The following is a 16796-nucleotide window of genomic DNA, read 5'->3' on the forward strand; positions in this document are numbered from 1 at the left end:
ACATATGACAAGTTTCTAAATTAAGAAATAAAAATTTTTAGATCTTTTTTTTTATTAATAGTTTAATTTGTTACTGCAAAGATTTTGAACATTTTATAAAACATTTAACATAATTTTTGTTAACAAATTATATTGCAGTTTTTTACATAAATACAGTTTCAATTATGCATACATTAGTATATTAAATTTTTATATTTTTATAAAAATGTAATATATTACATATTTTTTATAACATTGATTTTATCACGATATGTACATAACATAAATTTGCATTTTTTAACATCTGAGAAAAATATTTAACAATGAAAAACATTTTTTAATATACAATAAACAATTAATACATAATTCTATTCAACATATTAATGTATATTTTACAATATTCATTTCTGTTTTAAGCATAAAAAGTAAATTATTACTAAACATGGAAAATTTATCTTTAAAGGATGGATTTAGCTATTAGGTCTAAGTATGCTAGACCTTCTATACTTGGGTACAGTCTAGTTTTTTGCTGGAGATATTCGTACATATTTAGGTGGCGATAACGATCCGGTAAAAAATTTCCCCGTGCGACTCGTATCCGGTCTTTTTACCGTACGAATCGTACAAGTGCCGTACGAACTGGCAATCACGATTCGCATGGTAAAAAGTCCATACGAACCGCATTGGGAATCATTCCCCACACGTCCTCGGGTCGGAAAATGTGTCCGACACGTCCTCGTACGATTTACCGTACAAATGTGAAAGGTGAAGTCCGACCGAGGAATCACGATCCATCCCGTGCGTCCGAGGTTACAATCGGATGGAAAAAACACCGTCCGCACCGAACTCCCATAGCAACCATGGAGACATGTGCCCGCATACGCGCCGACCCCCCCCCAGCCCCCGTACGTACGCGCCGACCCCCCCCCCAGCCCCCGTACGTACGCGCCGAACCCCCCGTGTATGTACACCCGTGTACGTGTCGAACCCCCGTGTACGTTCGAGTCGAACCCCCCGTGTACGTTCGAGTCGAACCCCCTGTGTACGTTCGAGTCGAACCCCCTCGATTCGCGCCGTACTTCGCTTTTCCGGCACTTTTTGGGTGCCGTGAAAATATTGCCGTCCGGACTGCTGTCGGTTCGAATCGTAATTCCTGGGTCGTGAAACACTGCCTGAAGGCGTCCCGACGTCACGTCGCAGCATTCCCGGATCACATTCGTATGTATATTTTCGTCGGTCGGTGTTTTTTACGATTCGTACGGAAATGGTGTTTCCGTGCGAATCGTAATTCCATGTTTGTAAAGTTTTACGACCGGGTACGAGTCGGACGGGGAAAACGCTCCGACCGACGGTTCGTACCCGGTTTTTACCGGATCGTAATTGGCACCTTAATGTTTGTTTACTTAGTTTAGGGCCAATTTTAGAAAGGGATTGCTCTATTCTGAGTTCTTGGTAGCTTTGTTCTTTTTTAATGCTTTGGATTAGTTTGTGAAGTGTTGGTTGACTTCTTCCTAAAGTGGCTTGGAAGGCATTATGCCATCCTTCAACTGCGTTGTTAGTTTTAGCTTTCTGTGCTATTGTACTAGCATACACATTCCACCATGGAATTTGAAATTTAGGTTGTCTACGGTGGCCTGAACGATGTAATCTTCCAACCCAGGTATCTTCAAAATAGTCCAAGAAGGGAGTTAGTATTTTCTCATTGGTGTGGTAGAAAGGGCTGTCAATTAATAAAGTGTAGTAGTTAGCTACTTCTGTTGTTGGTACATATGCCAATGCAATCAACTTTTTTATTTGATAAGCAAAGTGACTGTTTGTACAATATTCAATGCTTAAGGTAGATTTTTGTAAGTGCCTCCATATACTTTGGTTGTAGTGATAATAACAACCTTGTATTGAGGTATGGGGATATATCTTAAGGATAGCTTGAATCATGGCTATTTCAAAGTCAATTATAATTCTTTGAGGATAGTAATTATCTGTTAATTCTTTGATCTTTGTTAAAAGTTCAACGTAGGTAGTATTGGTTTTGTTTGGCAGCAGAGTATAAATTAGAGGGATATTTGTATCTTGGTATTCCCCATGGATGGTGTAAAGTTGATAGAAAGGTTTGGGACAAACTTTAAAAGTCCCGTCCATCATCCATGTTTCACATGATTTAAGTTTTTGCAAATTACTATTAGTAGGAAAAAGTAAAACTCGTTTGTCCGGACTCTGGTTGTCATACATTAGGAATTTATCCTCATTATGTGTAATGGTATATTCAGGATATATTTTTATATCCTTAAAACTTTCTGGCGTTGGTGGAGTTGGATCTGAAGCACGTTTAGTTTTTGCAATTAATCTTTTTAAGTTGGGAATAGAAGGTAGCTGTCCTGTCATATGTTCTGGCACTTTGCTTAAAACATTTTTCAAAATACTAGTGCTTGTTTCTTGTGAGCCTGTACTAGCATCTTTCAATGTTTCCAGTGCTTCTCTAACTTCCACTTCTGTTACATTTGGTGGGTGGTTATGCTCACGTACATTTACCACATTGTTATCAACAGTTGTTGCTCTACCATAGCATGCACTTGAGTAATATTTGCTACATTTCCAATGGGTCTTATTCGCTTTTACTCTTTCTTGGGTGCAGGTGTAACCCATGTAGTTCAGCATTAGTTTCCCTTTTTGCGAAGTAATGAAAGTAGCTCCAGTTGCCATGTCTAAGGTAGATCTGTGGAAAATATATATATGTATTTTTAAGAATATTGAAGACGATTTACAGAGATGTGTATAAGAGCAGGAAAAAGCGTGAACATATACTTACTATGTGGCTTCACTGGTAATTCTTTTATTCTTATTTCTCTTTCTGAATTTTTTTCTTGTTAAGTTCTGTAGTAGTGTTAAAGAATAATTCAAAGACATGATTTAGTGTTATAGGTGTTTGATTTTACTTTCAGAATTGTTATACATACAGTGACTATACTTACTTGATGTAGTAGAAGATGTTGGTAGTGTAGTTGTAGATAGGTAAATAATTTTGTAGATTCTGTGGAAAAAATAATCATTGTGTTACTTATAGTATTTGGATGATAGTAGTTGTTAACATATGAAGTAAATAGTACATTTACTTAGCAAGTTTAAATAATTTTTATCAGCTATCTAAGTAGACATGGATAAGGTAGTTTATAAATGTTTTTACATCTAATTTTTTGGTCGTTGTTGATAAGTTCAACATGTTTTGTTTTCACTCTAAAGAAGAACAGTTTTTAAATTAGGGAGTTTATCTACTTTTTGCTAAGTTCGAATGAAAAAAGCAATGGGATTTTACTTACTTGAAGTGTAGTATGACGTTTTGTAGTTGTAGTCGTAGGTTTGTATTCTCTTCTCTCAGCAAGGTAACCGTTTTTCTCCAAGTTTGTGCCAAAAGTGGTAAATTACGTTAAGTGTATAATTGTTTTTATATTAGTGAGTTAATTAATGGTAGCTTTTGATTGGTTCAATTAGTGAAATTTCAAAATCATTGGTCGAGAACGTAATTTCGAATTAGAAAACCGTTATTTTCGTAAGAGTTTGTTGCATCACTATTTGTTTGTTAAAGTACATTGTAAAAAGTTTTATATGTGCTTTTTTGTTTTATATGTAAATAGTTTATATGTAGAAAATAATGAATTAGGAAAACTAAATAATTATATGTGTGAATAGTTTTGTAAAGTAAAATAGTAAAAACAAGTGAGTAAAATAAAAGATTCGTGCATATCGAGTTGGTAATAAAAAGACGATATTTTTTGTATATTTCTATAAGCAGATAGGTCGTCAATGTTAGTGTAGTTGATATAAATGTCTAAGGTAATGATATTTAAAATAAAGTCGATAATGTAGTAGTCGATATTTATGTTGTAGATATTAGTGTAAACGATATTAGGGTTGTCGAAAAAAAAAATCGATATTTGTGTGATTTCTTGTTTAAGTATAGGATGACGATATTAATGTAAGCGATATTTTAGTGACGATATTTATTTCTGACGAAATTTATGTTAACGATATTCCATCATGGAACCCAAAGGAGTACCAGAACTAAGACCAGAACTACATGGACCAAGGTGACCTGGATCAGAACAATTAGGAACAGGCAAACAAGGGAACTATATAAACCAGGGGAGCAGGGCCACAAGAATGAAAAGGTCCACAATCAAAAGCATTTGGAACATGAGACTGGTGATCCAAATTACTATGGGCAGGAGTGCCAGGGAATGATGACCAGTCAAAGCAGCACCAGAAAGTACAGGGCCAGGAAGCTCTTAGACTAGCATGAACTGGAGATCATTAAACCTCAGAACTAGTAAAGTTTAGAATGGTTTGTGACAGTACAAGTTATTGCAGAGCCATGAAGGCAAGGATCAGGAGGCCGAGGGCTAGGAAGATATGGACCAAATTGGAAAGGACTACGAAGATCAGTTCTTGTAGAGCAATGGTCAGTACATCCGGGATATTGAATAAGCAGAAGAGGTATTAGCGAGTCTAAGGAGGGTAGTACCAAAGGTACCCAGAAGACCAGAACAAGAGGACTGGGTAAAGAAAAAGGATCATGACCAAGAGGACTATACGCAGGGCTAAGAGGGTCATTAAGATCAGGACCTATGGGACCATGGCTCGAATTACCAAGTGGAAAAGAGCAATAATTACAAGTAGCAGGACCAGGGTGTGGAGGATTTGAGGTAAGAAGTTCAACCAGTATCTGGAAGACCAAGTGGAATGGACAGAGCTTGGTAGGAGGAACAGGACCACACTGACCAGACTCAGGAAGACCAGAACAGGGAGAACCTGGATCAAGATCACCTGGATCAATTTCTGCAAAGCAGTAGGACTAAATGGGCAATGTGCAGATCGAGGAGAAGAAGAACAAACCAAATCAGAAGGACAAATATTAAGAGTACCAGGATATGAGAAAAAAGATGGGCCAGGAGGGCCATGGCTAGCAGATTGATAGGGAGGATAACCAGGACAAGGAAGCTAGGACCAAGAGGACCACAGAGGAACAGGGCCCAATGGTCCAAGTCTGAAGAAACCAGAAAAGGCCATAATGGCCAAAAGGCAAAGTTTATGATAACAAGAACAATAGGACAACATGGACCAAGATAACTTGGACCAAGGAGACCAAGACTACGATAGCAGGTGGCTCAGGTAAAGGAGAACAAGGTTACAGAGGAACCCAAACTAAATGGAACATGATTAAGAGGATCGAGGATATTAGGCAAGACATCTCAAGAAGGACTAGATAAAACAAGAATAGCATGATCATGGCCATGGGTGTCAGCAGGGACACAGTCAGCCGGAGTCAGAAGGAAAAGTTATAAGAGAGACAGAAAACAAAGGACTATCTGGATAAGGACAATTAGCGCAAAGAGGATCAGGACTTTGAGAACTAGGACCAGGAGACCAGAGTGAGGATGAGAAGGAAGATCAGGACCAGGACAATCAGGACAACGGTGATCACATCCTGGAGCTCCAGGCTACGAGGCTAGGACAGGATGGCCACAAAGATGTGCAAGAAGATGGCCAGGCTCAGGAGGACCAGATAAAGGAAGACCATGAAGAGGTTGTTTAGTAGCATGAGGACAAGAAACAGGAAGACCATGGTCAAGAGGATGAGTACAAGATCCATAAAAACAAGATCCAGGCCAATAGGACAAGGGGCCACAATAAACAAGAAAGACAAGGGGGTCAGTACAAAGAATATCAGGAGGACAAAAGCGAGGAGGAACAGAGTCTTGGAGGATTTGAAGGGTCAGCATCAATAGGACCAATAAAAGGACTAGGAGTGCCAGAGGGTCGATGACCATTGGACCAGGGCCCGGGGTATCATGTGGAGCAGAGAGACCAGGACCTGGAGCAGCAGGGCCAGGGTGAGGAAGATCAGGAGGACCAGAACAGCTAGAGCCAGGAAGACCAGGTGAAGTGGACCTCGATGTCCTGAAGGACAAGGATGAGAACAACAAGGATCAGAAGGACCCAAACAAAGAGATCGAGGACCAAGAGACCCTTGACCATTTAGTGCAATGCCAGAAGGACCCTGACATCAAGGCACAGAGACAGAAGGACAAGGACGATCTAAAGTCGGAAAACAAGAGCTAAGATGTCAAGGCCTAAGAGGGCCAGGATGCAAGCGGTTATGTAGATCGAGAAAACCAGCAGAGCCAGTCACTTATATTCTGGAATCAGATGAGCAGGGTAGGAAGGATCGAGTTAAATGGATGGGGGTCAAGAGGATATGAAAGAAAAGAATGAGATAGGAGAAGGGAGTCTGAAAGGACCATGATGGCCAGAAGGACAACAACCACGAGGATTAGGCATATGCATACACAAACAAGGAGGAGCAGAAACAAAAGGATCAAGTCTAGTGGATACAAGACCAGGAAGAGAACACAGACTGTGAGGACCAGGAATTTGAAGACCATTGTTAGATGAACCAGATTGACACTGAGAAAGACTAGGGGAATAGGACCTGAAGAAGAAAGCAGAGATGGCCAGGCAACTGGAGCCAACAAGACAAGGGCAAAGGCACCAGGGCAGTGAGGACCAGTGGGGCAACAATCAAGGCAAAAAGGAAGTTCAATTCACAGAGGCCCAGGAGTATCAGGAAATGTCTTACCAGGACAAGGAGAACCAGGATGAGGAGTAAAATGAGGACTAGGATAAAGAAGGCCGATATGACAGGAGCCAAACTGGGTGCCTAAAAAAAGGATGATCTGAACTAGGAGGATCAAGGTAAAGTGGAATATTCAGTCCAAGATGACAACATGCTAGAGGATCAGGGCCAAGAGTTATAGCATGTTGAACGTGGACACTGAAAACCAGTCAGGTCAGGAGTACGTAGACAAGGACCATATGGGTAATAATAAATGGACTATAATATTCAGAATTAGCAATTCCATTTACAGAGTGTGTGAGGTCTAGGGAAGTCAGAACCAAGGGAGCAGGACCTGAAGTTCCAAGTGGAGCAGGTGCACTTGGGACCTGGGAATTAGGACCAGACTGGCGATGATCAAAGGAACCGGGACATTCAGAGCCATGAAGATCAATGGGATAAAACTAGGACAAAAAATGACCAGTCCCAGGACAAGAGGACCTTGTAAGGAGGTCCAGGACAAGTGGGATGGCAGTATCATGTAGACCACAAACAGAGGACCAGGGCAAGGAGAATCAGGATTACCCAAACCAGGAATATTAGGAGTGCTATCCCTAGAAGAAGCAGGACAACAGTGCTAGGTGAATAAGGACCTAGCAGAACAGCAGTATGAGGATCAGTAGTATAAGGGTCAGGAGGCCTCGGACAGGCTAATACAAGGATAATAGAGATGAAGTCCAAGGAAGACCAAGGTCAGGAAGGACTACAAATAGGACCCCCCATATTCAGGAAAGCTAGTTCGGGGCCAATATAAGGATCAGGAGGCACAAACAACAACTTAAAGGATGACTTAGATCATGACTAGGGGGGGGATAAATGCCTAGAGACCCTGGGTGATCTGGGAGTGAAGGAAGACCAACAGGATTACACTTATGCGAGTCTAGTTCACATGTATTTGAATATCCCTTTTGTTAATGGTTTTCATCCTTGCTTCATATGCTGCCAACCACCACCTCTTCAACCCCCATTCATACCTCTTTAGTATTTGCTAAAGATCAAAGCATGCAAAGTGAATAAAAAGCCTGGTCTATTACACTCTGACTTCTGAGTGAAGGTGATGCAGCCTGTTGCTAACACCATAGTCTAAGGGTGGATGCGAGGCGATCGGCATAAAACTTGGCAGAGGAGTTTAAAGTTGGATGGGTGAAAATGAGTATGGTCTGTGAATGATGGTAAAAAGGTTTTCTAGAAACTCATACGGCTGAAGTCAGGAAAAATGTTAATAGCTAACAAAGCAGTCAAATGGCTTAGGGAATCACCAAAGGGAAACTCAAGATCCTAGGAAGGCCCTAATGTGCTTAAGAGGGGGTGATGGAGGCTCAGGATATATGATTTCAGATGAACCAGAAATGGATTATCTGTTACCCCCAGATTTTTGCAGTGACATTCCATAGGTGTTTATGTGAGGTAGTTATGTGGCAAAGGGGCAGATTAACTTACAAGTCACACAATGCAAGGCACTAAGATAACTTGCTGTGCTGCATTGCATGACAGGGACTACTAATATATGGCACACTTCAACTCTTTTCCTGTGCTGGTTCACTATGTGCTGACTAGCACCAACTCATGCACCTTTGAATGTTGTGCATGGGTGCCTGCATTAGGAGTCAGATTATTTTGCAGTAAGGGGCCAAGAGAGTAGTGGCCATCTCAGGAGGGACTTTACACTATCTACCTATTTAGAGTAAAACCTGTCTGGAAAACAAATTATGAACCCATCACCCATGGAAACCTTCCAGCGTGTGGGAGCATTTGCTTTTTTTGTTTCCTAAACAAACTCCTGCTTTGGAGGTTTTTTTTAAAACAAAAATGTTTTGTAAAAGTCTGCTAGCAAATCATCATGTCTGACTGTATTGTCCTTCAAATGTTTTGTGCTTACACATGAACCACTAATGTAGAGAGGTGTCCACAAGGCTAGGAGACAATGGACAGCTTTAAATTTGGCTAGCAAAGATCCCTCAGGATGTTAGAGGAATTGGTCTCCCCATCCTAACAGAGTTACCTCTGTCCTCGAAACTCAAATTTCAGTCCAAAATTATTTTGTATTACTTCTGTCATGAGATTGGAATGAGGCCTCTCAATTAAACTGTGCTGGTCACTTCACAAGTGACCCTATGCAATTGTTTCTATTTGGAGAAAAATATTAGATATTGTTTTTTGCTTTTACAAATCTTTGCTTTAAGGTGCTTTAGTCTGCTTTATTAATGGAATTGAATCAAAATGAATAATTTCAGAATGCTGCAAAAAAAATGTGTTTTCATAACTAAGGGTGGGTGGCAAACTCCGCACTGCTGTCAGAGTCTGCTGAGTTTTGCTTCTCTGTGCTCAATTTGGAGCTGATAGTTCAGTAGAGTGTGCCACCGATCCCCCCTAATTCTTTGTGTTCTGGTATCAACTTAAGCCCCGTTCCTGACATGTTCATTTGAATCCTGCATCTTAAGCCTCCATTTAGATATGCTTGAAAGTCGCTTGTCTGGGTGGTGTTGGCCTTATTTTGAAATGTTTTTAATTTGCATTCCTATCAAACACCGACTAAACTCAGCTGACAACATGGGTTCAAGCACTGTACAGGAGTTTGTCAACAAATTATGTTGATTCTTGCCTACTCGGTGTTTCTGTCAGCACCTTCCTCTTAATTTGTATTGTTTGTTTTTCTTAGATTTTTAGCATATTATTTTATAAGTCCATAAATTAAGTGGATGCCCTCTGACCTTACATCTCCAACTCCCAAACACGTTACGCAAGACGCAAGAGTCCTGAGAGGTGGATTCTGACCCTGAGCCAGAGCCAGGGCCGGAGAATCACCACCGCTGCATCCTGCCATTTTCAGACTGGACCAGAGCCTGAGAGGTAGGCAACCAGTGGTTGGTAGAGAAGCAGAGCAGGGTGAGGTTCATGACCCTGAGGGCCACCACCAGGTCCAGGACTGGGGTGGCAGAGTGGGCTAAAGAACGGTGATGGATTAAACCCAGATCAGTTGACTGGGGGTGAGTGCTTGCAATGTTAAACACTCTGTCCATCATTTCCTTTGGTTTTTGCCAGGACTGCCTGAGCCCAGGACTGCCTGAGCTTGGCCATGTTGAGCTCCAGCTTCCTCCATCTTTGCCCCACCTTGTGGGGCCTCACAGTAAGCCAGCAGTTTTAATAGTCACCTGGGTGAGTGTGGCCACCGACAGTCTGCAACTGCCAAGTGCCTGCCACAGGCAACCTATGGATGCTGCTCAGTTAGTCCTAGGTCCTGCGTGCAGGCTTGCCTGGAAGGCCCCACTTGCTCTTGGTGTCATCTGAAACACTTGAAATACCAAAGTAAAAAGGCCTCTGCCACGAAGGCCCCAACCAGGTCTACCAGGTCTACGACCACACCACAGATTGATGTTCCTGCCTACCTGACTGGGTAGGGTTTTCATTTGGGCCTGGCTAGATATTTTACCAGCATTAAACCAGCATATCTAACTTTATAGCCTTGGCCGTTTGGGTGGTGAGTAGAGATAGAGCAGAGACAGAGTGTGGAGAGAAGAAAAACAGGCTCAGGATCAGATGAGTTGGGAGTAGCAGCAGGGGGGAGCGGGAAGCAGGCAGCAGGTGGTTAAGCCTGGGCAAAGCACTACGCTACTTCGCACTACGCGAACTGCACATAGCACAGTGCGAACACGCGTAGCGTAGTGTTGCGTAGTGCTGCGGTAATTTTTTGCCTGCTCGCGGTCCTCAACGTCAAGTTGGCGACCGCGAGCAAGCAAAATGACATTCTGGCGAGACTTTTTCCTTGTTCGTGATCAGCAATATCAAGTTGGCGATCACGAGCATGGAAAATAAACCTCCCGGCGAGATTCCCAACGCGAGGAGGTCAGGTTTCTCATTGCGAGGGGTCGCGTATGCTCGTGACCGCTCGCGATGAGAAACTACCAGTTCGCGTTGAGAAAGCTGCCGCTCGAGTAAAAATCTACTCAAGCAGCAGAAAACTACAGCTCGCACTGTGCAAGATGCCATTTTCAATGATTGCACAGTGCCGGTTGCTTGTCCGCACTGTGCAATCATTGAAAACAACATCTTGCACAGTGCGAACATGTTACTACGCAGTTCGCGAAGTGCTACGCGTAGCTCGCGTAGTGCGAACTTCACTTTGCGTAGCTTCGCAAAGTGCTACTTCGCGAACTACGCCCACCCTTACAGGTGGTAAGGCTTAGTGCTACACAGGCCCGAGGGCTGAGCAGAAGCATCCAGCGGTAGCCGGGTGCATCTTGCTTTTCCTGAGGAGGCTCTGTACTGTCCTTTGCTTTGGAGGACTGCTTTGCAGCGGTTTTGCTTGTCTTGAATTTAAAAATCTTGAAATGTAAATTTTAATATAGTAGACCTCCTATTTTACGCTTGCCCCTTCACTCCCACTTTCAGCATCACCCTGGGAGGGGGAGGCTAGGGTTTTATGGAGTTTTGTAAGTTTTGAAGTTTTGAGGTTTAGAGTTTTGGTCATCCGTTAGCTACTCCAGCTCCCTTACCCCCTCAGTCTTGGGCTTAATATCGTACCTTCTGTAGGTCTGGGGCAAGGGAAGACATCAGAAAGGAAAGTGCTCCAGCAGGTCCATAGTAGGAGTACAGCTGTGGTGAGGTGTTGGTTCTGGTTGAACTTCTGAGGAAAATGTTCACATCATAAGGTAGGGCTGCCCAAGGGGATGACTACAGCTTCTATTACAAGCACAGCCACAAAAAAGGCAGAAGACTGTCAAGAAAATCCAAACCAGTTCCCAAAAGGTTACATTACATGGTAATGAGATGGAACTTGAGAAATCGCCGGCCCATACTGGGGCAGCATCACGTACGGATCATGTGACGATGGTCACTGACCAAGCATCTAAACCTGTTTCCGACTTTTGGACTCAGTTCTCCCAGTCCACTATTATAAAGTATTTTAAGCTATCAGATAAAGTACAATGTGAGGATGGGGGTTTTATCTACACCTGCCCTAGCAAACATATGCTCACCGATAGTCCAGGCTGTATGCAATGGTGCACTATCTCAGAGTGATGAAATAAGAGGTTGCACGCAACAGTATATATATATTCACTAAATAAACATAGGTTTCAGGGACGTTATAGTTAGAAATTAGTATTTAAAAAACCTTAGAAATTCACTAAAAAAAACATAGGTTTCAAGTATGTTATAGTAAGCTGCACGTTGCACATTTCACTCATACAAAACCATAGGAATTCACCCGTTATAATTAGTTCAGCTAACTATAACTCACGCCCCCGCCATGCACTGCTGATGATGTCACATATTACCTCATTCATGACATGGTGAGTGACATCACTGATGACATCTCAAATTACATCACTGATGACATCACTGGTGTATGAGTGAAATGTGCAACTAACTATAATGTCCTTAAAACCTATGTTTTTTTTTGTGAATTTCTAAGGTTTTTTATATGCTAATTTCTAACTATAACGTCCCTGAAACCTATGATTTTTTCAGTGAATTTCAAAGGTTTTTTAAATGTAAATTTTTAAGTATAATGATCTTTAAATGTATGTTTGTTTACTGATTTTGTTGAGGTTTTTAATTGTTAATTTGTGAATGTAATATTTGTTGAACAATATTATATACTTTTCTGAAAATTGAATTTTTTGTTCTTTAAAAAAATTAAAACTGTATTCATCTATAATTATTTTTTTCATTTTAATATATATATATAATGTCCTTTCTCTTTTAAAATATTGTTATTTTTTTATTTTGGAGTCGCGCACCCAACGCGCACCACGCACGGCGGGTGCGCGTATTCCAGCCACCAAAATGGAAAAGTCATGAAGGATCTTCGTATGATGTGTGACGGTTGCGTGACTTTGTGTTACGTCATATACATATAACATCACGTGATGTGCGCGATAGGTAAGCAACAGATACACAACTCCTGCTCCCAACTAGTCGCGTCTTGTGCGTATTACGGTACGCGACATTTGCGCAGTGGTGGGACTCGCGTGACGTCATATACGTGATGGGACGTGCTGGGTGCGCGACTTCCGGAAAAAATGTTATATCCTAAAACTAAATGTATGTAAGTTTAATGTACATATCAGGGCAAGAGATTATCTAAACTACTCACAAAACTATATTTGTACTTGTAATAAACATATATTAGTTTTACATATATTTTCGCGGAGTTGCGTCAGGTGCGATCTCCATGCTCCCTGGGTGCGCGAATGCCGTAAAACTTTTTATACTATTAAACTATATTATGTAACTTTAATGTACATATTAGGGCAAGACATTATCTAAACTATTTATAAAAATAATATATTTCTACTACTACTTCTAATATACATAATATTGCTAGAAATATTTTTGCAGAGTCGCGTTGGGTGCGTTCTCCATCCCAATTGACCTTAAAAAAAAGGATTTGATTGGTTCCTAATATTTCCCACTATAACAGTTGAAGAACCCCACCCATTTTCTTCATTCTTCTTGGAGCAGCTTAAGGGAAACATCTCTTCTCGAAGTCATTTGATTTTTTTTGGGTATTGATTTAAACCTGAACACTTGCAATCGCATCTCAGCAGGGGAAGTTCACGTTTCTTCAGATGAAGATGTGTTAGAGGAGGCACCACCCAAGAATAGACAGAGTCAGTTGTGTGGAAGTTTTTTACTTTTCCTGAAGGAGAAAAAAAAGTAAATGCAACAAAGGTGACATGCAAGCTGTGTGAGAGGGTGCTGTCAAGAGGCAGCAATAACAAACTTTTGTGGTATAGCTAGTATGTACAAACATCTTCGTACTATTCATCCCCGCAATCTTGCACTGGAAGAAATGAGACGTGCAGCAGTGAATCCACCACCAGGTGTTGCAAGCACCTCAGAAGCATCGCCATCCATGGCTCCTCTCAATATTAGGCCTGAATTCGGTTTCTTAGAGCAGCACTGCATTCAGTGTAAGAAGGTGATCTGTTATGGAGACCAGTCTGTGGATGCTGTATGTGCTGCACAGAGAAATCACCAATGTTAATTTTTTTTCTTCTATTTGCAATGATAATTAATTCCAAAAGTTGATAGTTTACTTTGTTGCTTTTTTGTTCAGTTTTAAAAAAAACACCAAATAAAATTCAAAATTGTTAGAAAAACTCAAAAATTATATAAAAGAAAAAAGAAGAAAAACATGTTCTTCCCAGAACTGCCTTATCTTGTTAAAAAAAGAAAAATAATTGCATGATAATGTTTGAAAGTTTGCTTGAGTATATCTGTAGAGTATGATTGAGTGAAAGTGTGCATTAGTAGTGAATGGTGATTAAATGAATGCATCACTAGTGTGTGCATTATTACACAAGAGTATTTCTACTGTTTGAGGAGGATATTAGATTGGAGGTGCTTATGAAAGTGTGAATGGGTGATTGAGGAAGTGCATGTGCGTGACAGAGTATATTGTAGGTGTACATGTGTTAGTGCCTAGACCACTCCATAAGTACATGACTAGTAGTTGGAATGATTACAGTGCTGCAAAGAGAGAGCCTGGTCAACATATAAGTGCTTAGGTATTGGTGGAATGATAGGATAAGTAGATATTGCTGGATGGGTGATTGAGGAAGTGCGTGGGAGTGACAGGAGGAATTCTAGACTGCATGGGTAGTACCTTAGTATTTAGAAGAGTGTTCTAATAGTATGTATATGGTTAGAGGTCTGCATGCATTGTGCAGAGAATATTGTAGGTGTACTTGTGTTAGTGGCTAGGCCACTCCATAAGTACATGACTAGTAATCGGAATGATTAGAGTGCTGCAAAGAGAGTGCATGCTGAATTTATAAGTACTTAGGTATTGGTGGAGTAATAGGATAAGAAGATAGTGCTGGATGGGTGATTGAGAAAGTGCATGGGAGTGACAGGAGGAATCCTAGGCTGCATGGGTAGTACCTTAGTATTTACAAAAGGATTCCAATAGTATGTATGTAGTTAAAGTTCTGCATGCATAGTGCACAGAAGATTGCAGGTGTACTTGTGTTACTGGCTAGGCCATTATATAAATACATGACTAGTAACTAGTATGATTACAGTGCTGTAAACAGAGTCCCTGGTGAATTTATAAGTGTTTAGGTATTGGTGGAGTGATAGGATAAGTAGATAATACCGGATGGGTGAATGGAGAAGTGCATGGTACTGACAGGAGGATTCCTAGGCTGCATGGGTACTACTTGGGTATTTAGTTGAGTGTACCAATAGTATGTATATGGTTAGAGGTCTGCATGCATTATGCAGAGAATATTGTAGGTGTACCTGTGTTACTGGCTAGGCCACTCCATAAGTACATCACTAGTAATTGGAATGATTACAGTGCTGCAAATAGAGTACATGGTCAATTTATGAGTGATTAGGTATTGGAAGAGTGATAGGAAAAGAAGATAGTGCTGGCATTGGCAGAGTAATAGGATAACTAGATAGTGCTGGATAAGTAATTGGAGAAGTGCATGGGATAGACAGGAGGATACCTAGACTGCATAGTTAGAGTGCTGGTAGTTTACAGCAGGGTGAGTTTTTAAGTGCTTGTGTTTTGGTATAGAGATTAGATAAGTACATATTTCTGCAGAATGATTAGAGTATTGCAAGGAGATCACCTGAGGAAATGCATAACTGCTTGGGTATTGACAGAGGTATTGAATTAATACATGCTAATAGTAAATGACTGGAAAACTGCATTACCAGAAACATAGTGATTGGTGGACTGTATGGTTAGTACCTGAGGTATTTTAGACATTAATAAGCAGTGAGTAAGCGTTTAAAGGTGTGTATGAATAGTGCCTGGATGAATGTAGTAGTGGATGGATAGTGTTTGGATTACTTAATCTAACCTTTACAGTAGTAGATATCAAAATATTGTAAACATTTTTTGCAGTTGTTTGTTATATTTTAAACTTTAAAAACTTTTGAACTTTAGAATTAGGATCTGTTAAAGAAAAGAAAAAAATACAGTTATAATATATAATTTTATAATTTTTACAACACAACATAATTTGCCTTTTTTGCTGTTCTCAGAATATATTAAATTTCACTATAAATAGTGATTTCAATGTTACTCATCACATAACAGTGGGCAAAAAAAAAAATCAATAAGATTGTTTACAAAAAAACATATCTGTGTCAAAATATTTTCAACATAGTCAACTATCTCTGCACATTGCATAAAATAACATTCTCAATAACATAGCATATAATACAAATCTCACATACACAAAATGCTTCTTTCTAACAGAATGTTGTCAGTACAATATCAAAGAAGAGAACCAATAATTCAATCATCAATTCTTTATAATTTCCATATAAACTAAATAATGTTCTTTAAAATATTTGCTGTCAGAATATCCCAGAAAACCTGCTTAATTCATATTAATATAATTCCTGTAGGCCAAATGATATTCCTGAAATCCTCCATACTGAAATTGTCAAAAGTATTGGTATTAATACATATTAACATAATCCCAATAGGCCAAATTATGTTCTTAGAAATGTGGCTTTAAAAATTTCCCTTGCCCGGGGAGCCCATTTTTCTCAACTGGGGGCTTACAGAAGTTTGGGGAAGGCAAAAGTTGGAGTTAGCCCAGCCGCCAGCCCGCAGGGCCATCTGGTCACCCAGCCCGCAGGGCCATCTGGTCACCTGGCCTGCAGGGCCATCTGGTCACCCGGCCTGCAGGGCAATCTGGGCACCTGGCCCGCAGGGCTATCTGGTCATGCAGCCAGGCGACCAGATTACCCGGGATGACCCAGAGCCCGGATGGCCTGGGAGGGTTCCGTACCCAGCCGCCCTTGCAGTCCAGCGAGGGTAGCCGGGCGCTCTGAGGGAGCCGCTCAGGAGGCTCCTTCCCCCGGGGCTGCCACTGCTCGCCTCTCTGCTCGACTTGCCTGGGAGCTGCCGGAAGGAGAGGCCTGGCAGGCCCAGGCAATCTGGTCACCCTGCGGACCTGCAAGGGATGGTGGCCTCCATCCCCGCACCTTGGTGGGGCAGGGACGGGAGGGGGAGGCCCCTGTGCCGGAGGGCACTTGGTGGAGGCAGCCTCCCATAGGCCCGCATTACCCCCTCTGCGTCCCTCCCGCCGGCCCAGCGACAGAGGGACCCACGCACGGAGAGACAAAAGCTTGGCTCAGAGGATGACTTTCAATAGATCGCAGCGAGGTAGCTGCT

This window comes from Triturus cristatus, chromosome 5_1, assembly GCF_964204655.1.
Source record: "Triturus cristatus chromosome 5_1, aTriCri1.1, whole genome shotgun sequence".
NCBI lineage: Eukaryota > Metazoa > Chordata > Amphibia > Caudata > Salamandridae > Triturus > Triturus cristatus.